Source organism: Mus caroli, chromosome 8 (assembly GCF_900094665.2).
Source record: "Mus caroli chromosome 8, CAROLI_EIJ_v1.1, whole genome shotgun sequence".
Lineage (NCBI taxonomy): Eukaryota > Metazoa > Chordata > Mammalia > Rodentia > Muridae > Mus > Mus caroli.
In genome coordinates, this window is record NC_034577.1 from 90,354,311 (window position 1) to 90,368,516 (window position 14,206).

The following is a 14,206-nucleotide window of genomic DNA, read 5'->3' on the forward strand; positions in this document are numbered from 1 at the left end:
GGGAAAAGTCTTAAGAAGATATGGGCCCAGGGGAAAAATTCCTAAAAGATATTTTTATCCTCTGGGTATGGAGGAAGAAATAATATTAGGCCATCCAAATTATTGATCAAATTCATGAAGCTAGATGCTGTCCTTGTCCTGACAGCATTCACTTGCTTGGTCTGCTTTTCTTCTAAGACTTTACATGTGTATCTCTTCTAATCTGGGCTGACCCACATTCTTCAATCGTTTCCCCTTACTATTTGAAATTTAATAAGCTTTGAATGCATATAAATTACAATTTTAGTGCACAGATATTTTTGTCTAGTGCATTGAAATATCACTGTCAAAATCATCTTATGTACTTAATGAAACATTAGATAAATCAGACCCAATAAGGAGATCTTGATGTATCACAGTCTGGAGCAGTCTTCTACCTGTTCACAGCCATGCGTTCAAAAATGAGCAGAGCATAAAAAAGTGAACAGCAAAGAAAAAAGAACCAAAAGGATACAGAATGGTGGTTGATGACTTGATATAGGAAGTATTGTTAGAGACCTCTTTGAAGAAGAGAAATACACTCCATGTCATTGAAGACAAAAAAACTGAGTCCAGTGGTTGGTTCTAAAAAAAAAAAAAATCAACCCTGTCAAGGCCAAGAGTAGACACAGATGTTGAGTGTTTTAAGGTGAATCTTGTGTTGGTGTGTCTGAAGACCAATACTGCAACAATGTTATTTAGAAAAGCAACAATATCAGACCAAATGGTAAAGAAGAAAGAAGGTTGCTCTGTGTACTGTGCTGAGCTATGCAGCTTCACTTTCTGCTAAGTGGAAATAAAAATCACAAGAGGCTTTTAAAGATGTGCCATAGCTTTCTTCATGCTTTTAAACATTACTTTGTGTACTCCGGGATAAAGGTTGTTTGAAAAGAAGGAAAGAATCAGACATTGGATGAGAAATGAGGAGAAGAAAAGCTTTGCAATTTTTAACAGTGTCATATAGTTGGTTAAAAGCTAGTTACTTCTAGGACCAAATCAAACACTTGTCTATATAGAATTTTTCATACTCTAATTATTCCATTTATTTTCATCTCAAATGATATCCCCCTTCCCAGTTATCTCTCTACAAACCTTTCATCCCACATCTGCCTTCACCATTCTCCCTTTTGCTTCTATGACCGTGTTCACCCACCTACCCACCCACCCACTCCAGCCCCACAACTCCTGCATTGCCCTACACTGGAACATATAGAATTTTTAATCATAAGAGGACATTGGGGATGGAATCATGAGTCATGATTGTAAGGAGAGACTTCATTAATAGACGGCCAAGGTAGTCTTGTGTACTTTGAGGACATAGAAACGGGTGTATGGAGACAGTCATTATTTTTACTTAGTATATTTATGAGATAACAATGAAAGATCCTCATTCTTCACAAGAATATATTTCAGCATCTCATAATCTTAATTCAAAGCAATAGTCATCTCATGTCAACCCTTTGTTCATTTCTGATTCAGAGAAAATAGCATTAAAAATAAAACTTCAGTGAAAAATATGCTTTTATTAAAAAAGCATATTTACAAATCACTTAAAAAGCCTAAAGTTCTTTTAGGATTTCAGTGACAAAGATGGATCTTTTGAAAAGCATACCATGAAATCTCTAATAAACGTGTGATTACTGTGAGGGAAAGGATGCGGTTATTAGGACAAGGTTTTAATGTGGCTCATTCCCACATCTGGAGCTCCAACCAGCTCACAGTCAGTCTTAACACCATTTTTCCCATCCTCCACCTCTGTTGCATGCCTGTTCAGGCCTTGTTCAAAACATAAGGCTGAATTCCACATGGTGTAATGGAACAAAAGACCTTGGTTCAAATTTCAAAACCTTTTGTGTAGATTTATCTATTATCTCTCTCTCTCTCTCTCTATCTATCTATCTATCTATCTATCTATCTATCTATCTATCTATCTATCTATCTATCTATCTACATATTTATTTATTTTACATCGCTAGACCCTTTGCAGATAGTGTCACAGTAACAAATCCCATTTTATTCAGCTTTTAAACCCTTTTATAATACTCTGAGAGTGTAGGATGGATGCTGTTTTTCACTGAGATGAGGCTTTGGAGGTTGGGAGTGGTAATAATGAGCTTTAGTGTCCAGAGCACCTCAATAATGCAGCTGCTCTGTTTTCTATGATTTATAAGGTATTACATATTCTCCTCATCACCATCTTTCCAGACAGCCATCTACTACTCTTCTCTTAGATTGCATAAATGAGGTAATTTGGAAAATCCTCCTCCTTTTTCTTCTCCTTCTCCTTTTTGAACTCCTCATCCTCCTTTTCCTCCCCCTCCTCCTTCTGACACACACAAACCAAAAACGAAACAAACTGAAAACAACGTGGTTCAATTCATCAAATTATTTAAGCTGAATATATATATATATATATATATATATATATATATCTGCTAGTAAATTGATATTTGAAGGTAAATACCCTTATATAGTATAATATAAGTAATATACTTAAAATGCAGAAGTATTATACTGAGTATATTAAATACACTAAGACATCCCAGTAAATAGAATTAGAATTACTGAAATCCAGTATTAAAAATGACAAATAGAAATAATAGAACCATTTGGCTTTGGTTTATATAAAATAGAACAAATAGATTAATCTTTAAAATAAAATTAATATGTAAATATTAATTGAACACATTAAATATTTAATGTTATCTTCTAAGCAAAATATTGATTAATCTCATGTTTTGCCACATAAACACAATTCTTACCTATAACTCTTTGAACTTTTCAAAAGGCATTTGTTAAAACTAACACTCACTTGTATTTATCTTGTTGCTTCTGCTTTAAACAACAAAATAACATGAAGAGACAAACCACTCTAAATAATAGCTAACATTTTTCATGTTCTTTGAAGTTATTGTATACTTATGTACATAAATATATTGACATATATTTTAATCAAAACACATGTATCTTACAAAAGAGAACATTCTTTATTTCCTCAAGTTATGTCCAAGGCCATGGTTAATCTTTGAAGAAATTATCTTATAATTATATTCAATCAGATTTGTGTATTCATATATGCATGTTATCACAAGTTAAGAAATGTTCTTTTGTATATTTTTATGGAACAGTGCATCTGTTAACATTAGTTGTGAGAATAGCATGGCCAAGCCCTCCTGATTTGATCATCACTGAAACTCTTGTTAGGACATGGGGCACTTAGTGTCAAAAGGGAACAGGCTAGAGCCACCAAGTTTTTCCCTGCATGGTAATAGTATCTGTGCATAACTTTGCATGCATTTGTCTTGAGTTTTTGAATGAGCAAACCTAACACTTGTGGCTCCTGACCACCCTGAGTTTGTTTCAGCATGTGTTTTCTCATTTCCTATTTTACCTTCACAGAAGATCACGAAGTCGGTCCTTATATGGGGTAGATATAAATCTAGTTCAGTCATTCTGCAATAACCAGGTCCATGAGAAGAGAAAAGGTTTTGCTCTTCTAGCAAAGTTTCTGAAGAAAATGTACAGATTTTGTAACAATATGTATTTCAACATACGTAGAATATTTGAAACCCACAGTGAAAATAATAAACAAGTATTAAGGCAGCTTTTGATTCTTGTTCTACGTATTAACAGATTTTAGTGCAAATCAGATTATGGGACATATTTACAAATGTTGTTTTCAAATACATATCTAAATACTAGTCTTGAGAAAGAATGAAGACATAATGTGGTAGTTTGAAAATGCTTGGCCCAGGAAGTAACAATCTTAGGAGGTATGGCCTTGTTGGAGGAAGGGTGTCATTGTGGGTTGGACTATGAGACCCTTCTCCTATCTGCCTGGAAGAGACAGGCTTCTCCTGGGGTCCTTCAGGTTAAGATGTAGAATTCTCAGCTTCTCTCAGACATGCCTGCCTGTATGCTACTATGCTCCAGCTTTGATGATAATGGACTGAACCTCTGAATCTGTAAGCCAGCCCGAATTAAATGTTGTCCCTTATAATAGTTCAATTGCTCAGTGTCTGTAATGATGTTATAAGTATATTCATCCACATTTAAAGTAAACGATGAATCCTGAGGCTCTCCTGAGACTTCCTTTAGCAAATCTGTAACTATGTCAGTCATACTGAAAAGTACAGTCATGAAAACTACAATGATGCATATGGTTATGCCATGTTCAGCTGATATACCACTGTGAGACCTGCTTTTTTCTAAATGGTAAGGAGGCACAGTAGATCTGGGAGAGACAGCAGGTGGAGAGGGCATGGGATGAAGAGTGGGGTGGCAAGGCTGTGGAGGGATAGCTGTGTGAGAGAAGAATATAAAAAGGAAACAAAATTTAAAAATGAATATGTCATACAAAATGGAATAAAGTTTATTTTAAATGAATTAAAGCTACAACTATGATGTCAAAATGAGGATTAGAAGTTTAGGTCATAGAAAAAGTAGATAAAAGATATGCACTAAGTTAGAATGGTTATTTGATAGCAGGCATTGAACATGATATGTGGAAACAGTAAGTATCTTGTGTATGATCTATGGCATACACACAAATATACACAAGGGGTAAAAAGAGAGAACATAAATATATTATAGTCATTTTATTCACAAATTTAGTCAGATATGATTACTATTAAAATTAGAAATAAATGGGTGTTAAAAGAATGTGTTTTAATTGTTATAACAATTTTTTTAAAAGTTTGACAGTTCACATTTTAAGACGTTTTCAATGGAATTCATTGCTTAACATTTTCTGAAGCAGCTGAAAATAATCAGAAATGATCCATTTAAAAAAGAAGTGACTAGTATTAATATGAACTTTTTATTAAAAACAATCCTTCCTGACTGTTTCTCTTGGTGATTCTGTGATTAAAAGTGCCTGCTACTTTTCCAAAGGACAAAAGTTCAGTTCCCAGTACATAAGAACACACACATACACAAACACACACACACACACACACACACACATATCCACACAAATAAACACACAGACACATCCCCCCCCCATACACACACATAGGGAGAGAGAGAGAAAGAGAGAGAGAAGAGAGAGAGAAGTATTGGTATTCAGAAAAAAATTAGAGAAAAAATTCTGTGAAAGACTTCACTGTTCATTAGTTGTTTTGTTTTCTGAAACTTTAACATTAATGTGACCTTCCCCATTGCAAGAAATGACCTTTTATTTTGTAACAAATACAATTCGAATACAATCATATTTTATTCAAACATTTGATTATATCACAGATTGTAGTAGCCATTCACACTTGATAGATGGTATAATAAGTACGTACAAACTTGATGAGAAGAAAAACTGTTTCCACATCCTGTTCTTTAGTAAGGTAGAAAGATTCCATCCTCAGAAATCCAACTCGATCAAAAGCATTATTTATTTGAGGCGTTCTTATGTCTCTAATATACTCATCTATGGAGTATAGTTTGTTATGTGTGAGAATTCTAGTCAGCTTCTGTAAGATGGAAGCCTTGATTTTCAACCTGTCATAAGACAAAACCATACAACTAACCTCTTTCAGGTGTACACAGAACCATTAAAGTAAGAATATTCAATCTATGTATGCTGAAAGTTATAAATGGGAGATTTCTAGATTATACAACATTATCCTGTGTTGTGGATTGTTGAAAACCATCTATACATGCTAGCTGCATTCCTTGACTTCAGTTCCAATTGAAAACTTTTCAGAGACATCTGCAAGTTTTTATGGGAACAAAATGCATTCTTAAGAGTTGAGATTCACTGCTATTGAGTTGTTTTTCACATTTTATATATTATATATTTTAATTCAACCAAAAATTATATCTATATATACATATATAGATATATTACATTTATGTTACCAATAACATTAGCCATTCTTATATAATAAATGTAACCCTATCAAATTTTTAGTTCTATTTTTCATTATTGGTAATAATGATTTCAAAGTAAAGCATGGGTAGTGGACATCATGATCTTATGTGGTGGCATAACCATCATCAACAAGAGCAATGGCTTAGTCTATAGCCACTCACAGTGAAAGCATAGATAGCAATATTCGCAGAGAGCAAGTAACAGTGCTTAGAATTTTATTAGTTTCTTTTTATTGTTATCATAAAATGACACTACGAAAGACCGATGAAAGAAAGAGCTTATTTGTGTTTATGGATCCAGAGGCAGAGTATATAAGAGCAGAGGAGGCAAGAAATAGGTGATCCTAGCAGGGCGCTTCAGCTTTTCATTCTCAAGTGCAAACAGGAAACAGGGAGAACTTGAGTGGACGGCTCTATGAACTCCATGCCTGCAAAAAGTTACCCATTCCCTTCAGCAACACAACATATGCTAAAAGTTCCACAACTCCTACAAACAGCATCACCAGCTGGTGACCAAGAGTTAAAATACCTAGGCTAATGGGGAACACTTCTTACGTAAATCATCACAGAACACTAACATATTGAAAAGCAGTGGAAAAAAATTGGAAGTTTTATAGAAAATTCTTTGCTTAATCTCTTTGTAACATATAGCTAAGACTGTGTGTGTGTGTGTGTGTGTGTGTGTGTGTGTGTGTGTGTGTGTGTATGTGTGTGGTGTTTCAATAGCTAATGTTAAGTCATTAAGTCTGTAAAACTGAAGCTTATAAATTAACAATAGTTCCAATGGGGAATTCACAGATTTGTAGTTGAATAAGTAACATAAAAAGTTACATTGCTAGTCTGTTAAAAATTATGCACAGTTTTTAGATTCTTTTTTTCTAATTAGTGTAATTAAAACCAAATCTTATGCTGGAGCAAGGTGATAGATTGTGTCAACTGCTTTTTCTTCATCTTTTTTGAGCTCTTAAATTGCATATTCATAATGTATTCAAATTCAGCAAAGTAAGGAAATGGGAGGAATTTGATAATATGAAATATAGTACATGCTAAATTTTTGTAAAGCAGCATTCTGAATGGAATGAAACTTATCTAATTAAATGCCAGAAAAATAATCTTCCATAGTTATATGCAATTTACCTAGTCCAGATGTCTGCTTATTATCCATCTTGGCAAGATTCCACAGTTTACAGTCTTAGGATGAAAAATATTTTTGGGGATGTCTTAGCATATTCCTTAAATACTATTACTACATATAATAGTTTATGGTACTTTGTTGCTTGACTCAGTTATATTAACTGAGCATTTTTCTAGTTATAGCAATACACACATATTATATTTTAAAAATTCTAGATATAAGATATAGAACACAGATATACCTTACTTAAAGCAGGAATCAGAGACAGGAAGTCAACTGCTATTTCCTTCAAATCTCTCTCTCTCTCTCTCTCTCTCTCTCTCTCTCTNTCTCTCTCTCTCTCTCTCTCTCTCTCTCTCTCTCTCTCTCTCTCTCTCTCTCTCTGGAAAGCTTTATGTACCTCCCTTCTGTCCTATTTACTCTGTTTTTCATTCTACAGGAAAAAATAGCCTAATTAGAACCCTTTGGTTCAAGAACTGACTGATGCCTGGTTGAGGAGAGTTGTTATGCTATGCAGTTTAAGAGGCTTATCCAAGGGAGTGGGTAAGAGTGCAGCTAAGATGGCATTGAGTATCTCTGTACACTGCAAAGAACTCTACAAATATCATCACCTTATCATGCCAATGAGAAAATTCTGAGATTGGTGCCAAACTATTTTTTCTTTTCTGGCCCATTAGTTAATACTTGCCTTTTCTCCTACCTTGTCAATGTCTTGTCAAGGTGTTTGCCAGAATGCGAATATATCCTACTGACTCCACTATCCCACAGAAGGACCCATGCAACTCTGAACTTGATCATACAAAAGTCAACCAGCTCGTTTTAAACTTTATATTTTCAGATATTATGTGTGTTACTAGTGTTCCCTCCCATTGCCTACCTCCTTTAATTACCCTGTTCTAATTTCACCATTATTCCATTCTATCGCTACATTCTATTTTCTATTTCTGAGATGATAACCCTCCTACCCCCTAGTCTTTTATTAGCTACCCAACCTTTGTGGGAATTATAAATGACTCACTCACATTTCTACAACATAAATGTTAGCATTAATATATAAGAGAAAACACACAATGGTTGCATTTCCGGGTCTGGGTTATTTTATTTAGAAGGACAATTTCCAGCTATACCCATTTGCCTGAAAAAAAATTATAATTGTTGTCTTCTTAACAAATGGATAGTATTCTATTGTGTAAATGAATCACATTTTCAGTATCCAGTCATCAGCTGATGAACATCAAGGCTGTTTTCAATCTCTGTCTATTGCTAAAAGAATAGCAGTAAACATGGATTTGCAAGCATCTCTGTAATACTATGTAGAGTATAGGCCAAGAGTGGTAAAAATTCATGTTGTGGAAGATCTATTTTCAGTTTTCCATGAAACCCCTACTGATGTCTGTAGTGGCTGGACCAGTTTACATTCCTATCAGAAATGAATATATTCTCACCTTTTCTGCAATCTGTTGCTGTTTCTCTTTATAAATCTTAGAAATTCTGATGAAGGTAAGATGAGATCTCAAAGTAATTTCAGTTGGCTATGTTAGAGAAACATATTTAGTACTAATTTTATTCTATATCATTGTCTATAATATGACCAGGAGGAGTGTGTGTGTGTGTGTGTGTGCTAGAATGGATTTATTTTTTGTGGACTTGTTGACTTATTAGGAAGTAAATACAGCCTTCCCTCTGCCCTGGATGTTTACTGCTGCCCCTAATACCATTGCTAGTTTCCCCGTCAATGTTCTTGTCAAAGCCATCGATGCTTCTTCTCTATGGCTTGCACAGACCCGGCAGTCTTCAGAGGTGCATTCTCTTTATTAATAGCTTTTCACTGCTCTCCAGGCTACAAATGCTTTATGTGAACCCCCAGATTCAAGTCCAAAGTTTTCCAATTTTTTTTTTAATCAGATATCTTGTATGGGTGAGATGATAACCATTGGCATGTGTTTTCTTTGATTGGTGGTTTGGTCATATTGGTTACTGGTTAGTTCATATTGTTTTTCCTCCTGGGTAGGGGGGTACTTCAAAACTCTTCAGCTCCTTGGGTACTTTCTCTAGCTCTTTCATTGAGAACCACCTTTCAAAGTATTGTAGTGATGTGTTTAAAGTTGCAAAAATAGAAGAAGAACTATGGTTATGTATTCTTGTCCTTCCAAATTAAGACTGTTTTCATTATCCTATGCAAAGGGAGGTAAATCTTTTCTTGCAAGTGAAGAATCAATTCTTTAACTAATCATTTGAAATTGAGTATCTAAATAACAACAGTGTATAGGCATCAGTATTACTTGTTTATTGGTATCGGTACGACATTCAATTAAGCTTGATAAGTTTGTTTGTTTCATCTGCTGCTGTATTTAGTTATCAAGATCAATAAGATCCTCAATCTCCAGTCTGTAATTACAAAGCCAGAATATATATATTTAAAGCCAGAATATATAATTAAACTATACTGCCAACTTGATTGATTTGAAAATACTTAAGGCATTAGACAACACAACTTTAGTTGTGACTATGTGGGTCGTTCCAGCAAAAGTTAACTGAGGAAAGGCTATCTTTCTTTGAGGAGCATGGCACTATCCAATAAGTATAGTTAGTTATTTGCTAGAGGAAGAGGCATAGGAAGGTGGCTAGTGTAAAAATGCTTTATTTTTGCTTCCCAAAAACCATGGTGTGAGCTCTTTTCTCTGCCAGCACCGTATCGGTCTTCATAATTGGAAGCACAAAAACCATCTGCAAAGGTAAGTATTTCTTTTCTTCTAAATTGCTTATATAGGCATTATTTGTCAGCAAAAGTAAAACTGGACTGATAAATGCAATGATTTCTGGTTTGCAGGACATTATCAAAGGTATCTCTTGTGTAGTATCTTCCTTGAATTGCTTTACATACTGAAAACTTTGTATCTTTTTACATGTCTTCCAGCTTTGAATGGATCCTTGCATGTTGCCTCTGATAATAACCATATTGTTCTTTATTTCAATGAGTTTATACCTCTTTAAATTTTTGACATATTTTAATAGCTATATGTTACATTTGTTTCAAGTTACATATGTTAAAGGTATTTGTATTTTTATGCCAGATTTATTTTATTAAAGATAATATACCCCGGACAGTGGTGGCACATGCCTTTAATCCTAGCACTGGGAGGCAGAGGCAGTTGTATTTTCAAGTTTGAGGTCAGCCTGGTCTACAGGGTGAGTTCTAAGACAGCCAGGGCTACATAGAGAAACCCTGTTTCGAAAAACCAAAAATAAATAGATAAATAAACAAATAAGTAAATAATATATATGTTCATCCACATTATTATAACTTGGAAGATGTTTTTAATAACTGATCAATAATATCTCAACTCTGATATGAACCACATTTACTTTGTCCATTGTTAGACACTCAGGATTTTCCACATCAGGATTATGTGAATAACTTACAGTGAATGTGAGAAGGATGATAACTTCATGAGTGTGCGTGCGTGTGTGTGTGTGTGTGTGTGTGTGTGTGTGTGTGTGTGTGTGTGTGTGTATGCAACTGATGTGTGACTACTTTGCAGTTTAATCTTACTTTTGTGGGGAGAATTTCATAATGTTTTTCCGCCATGGTGTGTTAGTATATATTCCTAACAGTTTACAGGGTTTTATTTAATCTTCAACGTTTTTTAATCACTCATCTTGTGGATAATAATTATTTTAAGAGTTTAAGGTATTAAAATATGATGCTTTTAATTTTCAGTGCTGCTGCTGATTAATACTGTGGATAAATTTTATGTACCAGTTGGTTATTATGTTGTCTTCTATGGAGACAAGTCTAGTCAAATTTTTTATCCATTTTTATACAAATTACATAAATGTCAATCACAACAATAGGACAAGATTGTCTTTTGAATAGATGGTATTATATAAATGACATGCACATTCAATCATTAGATTATTATCTCATCTCATAGTTAAAAATTCAATGCAAAATGAAGTAAATACTTAAACATATTAAGGAAACTACTGAAAATATCATGTGAGGGAAAACCAACAACATTGGTACTCAAAATTATTTTGAATGGCTTATAAAACACAGGAAAATAATGCAAAAATATACAAGTAGCACTATGTTACACCAAGAAGGCTTGATATAACATAATAATAATAATTGTCAATATTTGACCTATAGAATGGCAAAAAACTATACATATAAATATAATTATACACATATAAAAGAAATTAATGTCATATAAGATAAGAAATTCAACTATCTCTCAAGCAAATGAGCCTGGTATTTAACTAAGTATTATTAAAATTCCTTTTATAAAATGTCAAATAAAAACATTAAGGGAAGTTGTATAAAGAAAAGTAAGTTTGTTTTCATTTTTTTTCTTACATCTTTCTATTTTTTTTACTTTATGGAAATAGGCACAGTTGGTTCAGAATATATAACAGGAATCAGCTGTCTCCTTCAGTCTCTGTCTTAATTAGCATTACAAAAGAGAAACACAGCATATATTAGGCGTAATTTCTAACCTCAGAAGAAAATGTTACCTTGAGTTCCTCAGCAAGCATGAGCTGAATTACTGTTTTTGCTCAAGGGAGGATATATTTAGGCTTGTTTGTAAAGTATAAATTAGAGTAAGTACTATAGTGTTGCAGGTAGCTCGATGGCCTGGAGCACCCCCTCTCCTTTTCAATAATTAAGATCTGATTGATGCATATGCACAGGCCCATGTATGCAGCTGTACAAGTGTGAGTGAATTTGTATACATACACATTTAATGAACTCAGTCGTCAACTTCTAGACATAAAGCTCTCTTGAGGAAATCTGATCAGTCTTGCTCATGTTGTGGTTTAAAATAATAATAATAATAACAGTAATAACTTCTTTAACCTTGTAAGCCTTGCGAGGGTAATTAGTGCTAATTACAGTTATTTAAAAAAAATCTATTCTGAGAGATCAGCCTTGTTTCCTTAGGTGCTCATTTTCATAGTGAAGAGCAAGGGACTCTAAATGACATAGAAGAGAATAAGAGGAAGGCGATGGCTTCATATTTATTGTAACATCACAGAAACACATGCATGGAATGCATGGAGCAAGTGGTGAGGGCTGAGTACTGCTGAGTCATAAAGCAGATGTCCTTTAAAGGGGGTCAGCTTTGAAACATTTTATCATGTGCCTCATGTTTCTTTTTTTGTACTGTGATCAGATCCTCAGACAAAAGTAGAATTTGAGAGAAGGTTTTAATTTTGTCTAATGTTTCAAAACTTATTTCATCATGTGCAGGAAGACAAGGCTGAGAGGTTTGAAGCACTGATCCCATTGGGTGAGTGCATGTTCACTATTCTTCAAGAATTTTTTCTTTCTTTTATGAGGTTCAGGTTCCCAGTCCTGGGACTGTTTACAATCCACAGTGGGCAGCTTTCTCCACAATGATTAACATAATCCAGAGAATCCTCCAAGGGCCTGATCAGGGGTCCATCTCCCAGTCGATAATAGATTCGCTCACACTGGCAATTAACGATAATCATCACAAACCAACAGTCTCACTTCTGAAAAACAGTTCTAATTTTCTTAATCACATATTGAAAGAATATTTAATATAGGACTTTAGCAATGGCTGTAAGGGCAAAATTTGGCAGTGCACTTATATATTTCTTATCTCTGTGGTAAAAATAGTAGAGAAAAAAGCAACTTAAATATTTGTTTTGGCTCAAAGTTTGCATGACACAGTTCAACATGGTATGAAGGTGTACAGGCTTCTGCCAGAAGAGCAGAGCATAGCCTCAGTGGTGAGATCTTAAGAAAAACAACAAGAGTCCCACAGTCTCCAGAGGCCTCTCCACCAGAATGGTGCCCTAGTATGCCCAGGATCTTAGGATCACTGTTAAGTGGAACACATCAGTTACAAGAGAACTGGGGGTGCCTGGGGCCAGCTGAAGCACAGACACAGGAATTCCTTCCTGTCACCGATGGTCTACTTTGGTCTCCAACTCTGCAGACAGTGGTCCCGAGACAAGGTACTGATTCAAGTCACTCTAACAGGATCTGAGGATCCCAGGATCCCAGGAGCTTGGTCACACCAGGATCTCAGGGGCTCAGAGGAAGCTTGACTGCCAAAACTCTGACACACTCAGAATCTCAGCATCACAGGATCCCAGAATCACAAAATCACAAAGAAAGCTAGACTCTGAGAAGTTCTGACTCAACTAGGGTTACAGGAAGGACAGACTCCAATCAGGTATATCTAGGGCAGGGAGCACTTGAAATAATCAGATGTGGGAGGCAAGTTTAAGAACAGAAGCAACAGAAACCAAGGTTCCTTGGGATCATAGGAACCCAACTCTCCCACCATAGCAAGTCCTACATACACCATCACACCAGAAAAACAAGATATGGATCTAAAATCAGTTCTCATGAAGATAATGGGGGACTATAAGAAGGATATAAATAACTAACTTAAAGAAACACAGAAGAGCACATGCAAACAGATGAAAGAATTGAACAAAACCATCCAGGATCTAAAANTGGAAGTAGAAACAATAAAGAAATCACAGAGGGAGACAACTCTGGAAATAGAAAACCTAGGAAAGAAGTAAGGAGCCATAGATGCAAGCATAACAAACAGAATACAAGAGATAGAAGAGAGATTCCCAGGTGCAAAAGATACCATAGAAAACATTGACACAACAATCAAAGAAAACCCAAAATGCAAAAAGATCCTAACCCAAAGCATTCAGGAAATCCAGGATACAATGAAAAGACCAAACCTAAATATAATAGGAATAGATGAGAAGAAAGATTTCCAACTTAAATGGCCAGTAAATATCTTCAACAAAATTATAGAAGAAACCTTCCCCAACCAAAATAAAGAGATTCCCATGAACATACAAGAAGCCTACTGAACTCCAATTTGTTTGGACCAGAAAAAAAAATTTCCTCCTGTCACATAATAATCAAAATACCAAAATGCACAAAACAAAGAAAGAATATTAAAAGCAGTAAGGGGATCCGGCCGGGTCAGCACCAGGGTAGCTAGAGTGCAGGGTCGCCTGACACCCGCCAGCTACCCACGACCCCCACCACAGGATTTTGAGACTGCTAGTGAGTGGAACACAGCTTCTGCTCCAGTCTAATCATGCGGGGCCTGAGACTGCTTTGGTTGGGGAGGCAGAAATCCGGCCTACGTAGGGCCACAAGCCTCTTCCAGTCAGAAAAGCACC

General features: G+C 35.2%; 1 pseudogene across 1 annotated transcript in view; it reads right to left on the reverse strand.

The window, feature by feature from the left end:
* Positions 1-5,273: 5,273 nt before the first annotated feature.
* The window catches only part of LOC110300892, an 11,231-nt pseudogene continuing 2,298 nt past the window's right edge, over positions 5,274-14,206 (reverse strand). The window contains exon 2 of the transcript XR_002378642.1: positions 5,274-5,437. The product of XR_002378642.1 is annotated as an actin-85C-like (transcript). The remainder of the gene's footprint in view (positions 5,438-14,206) is intronic.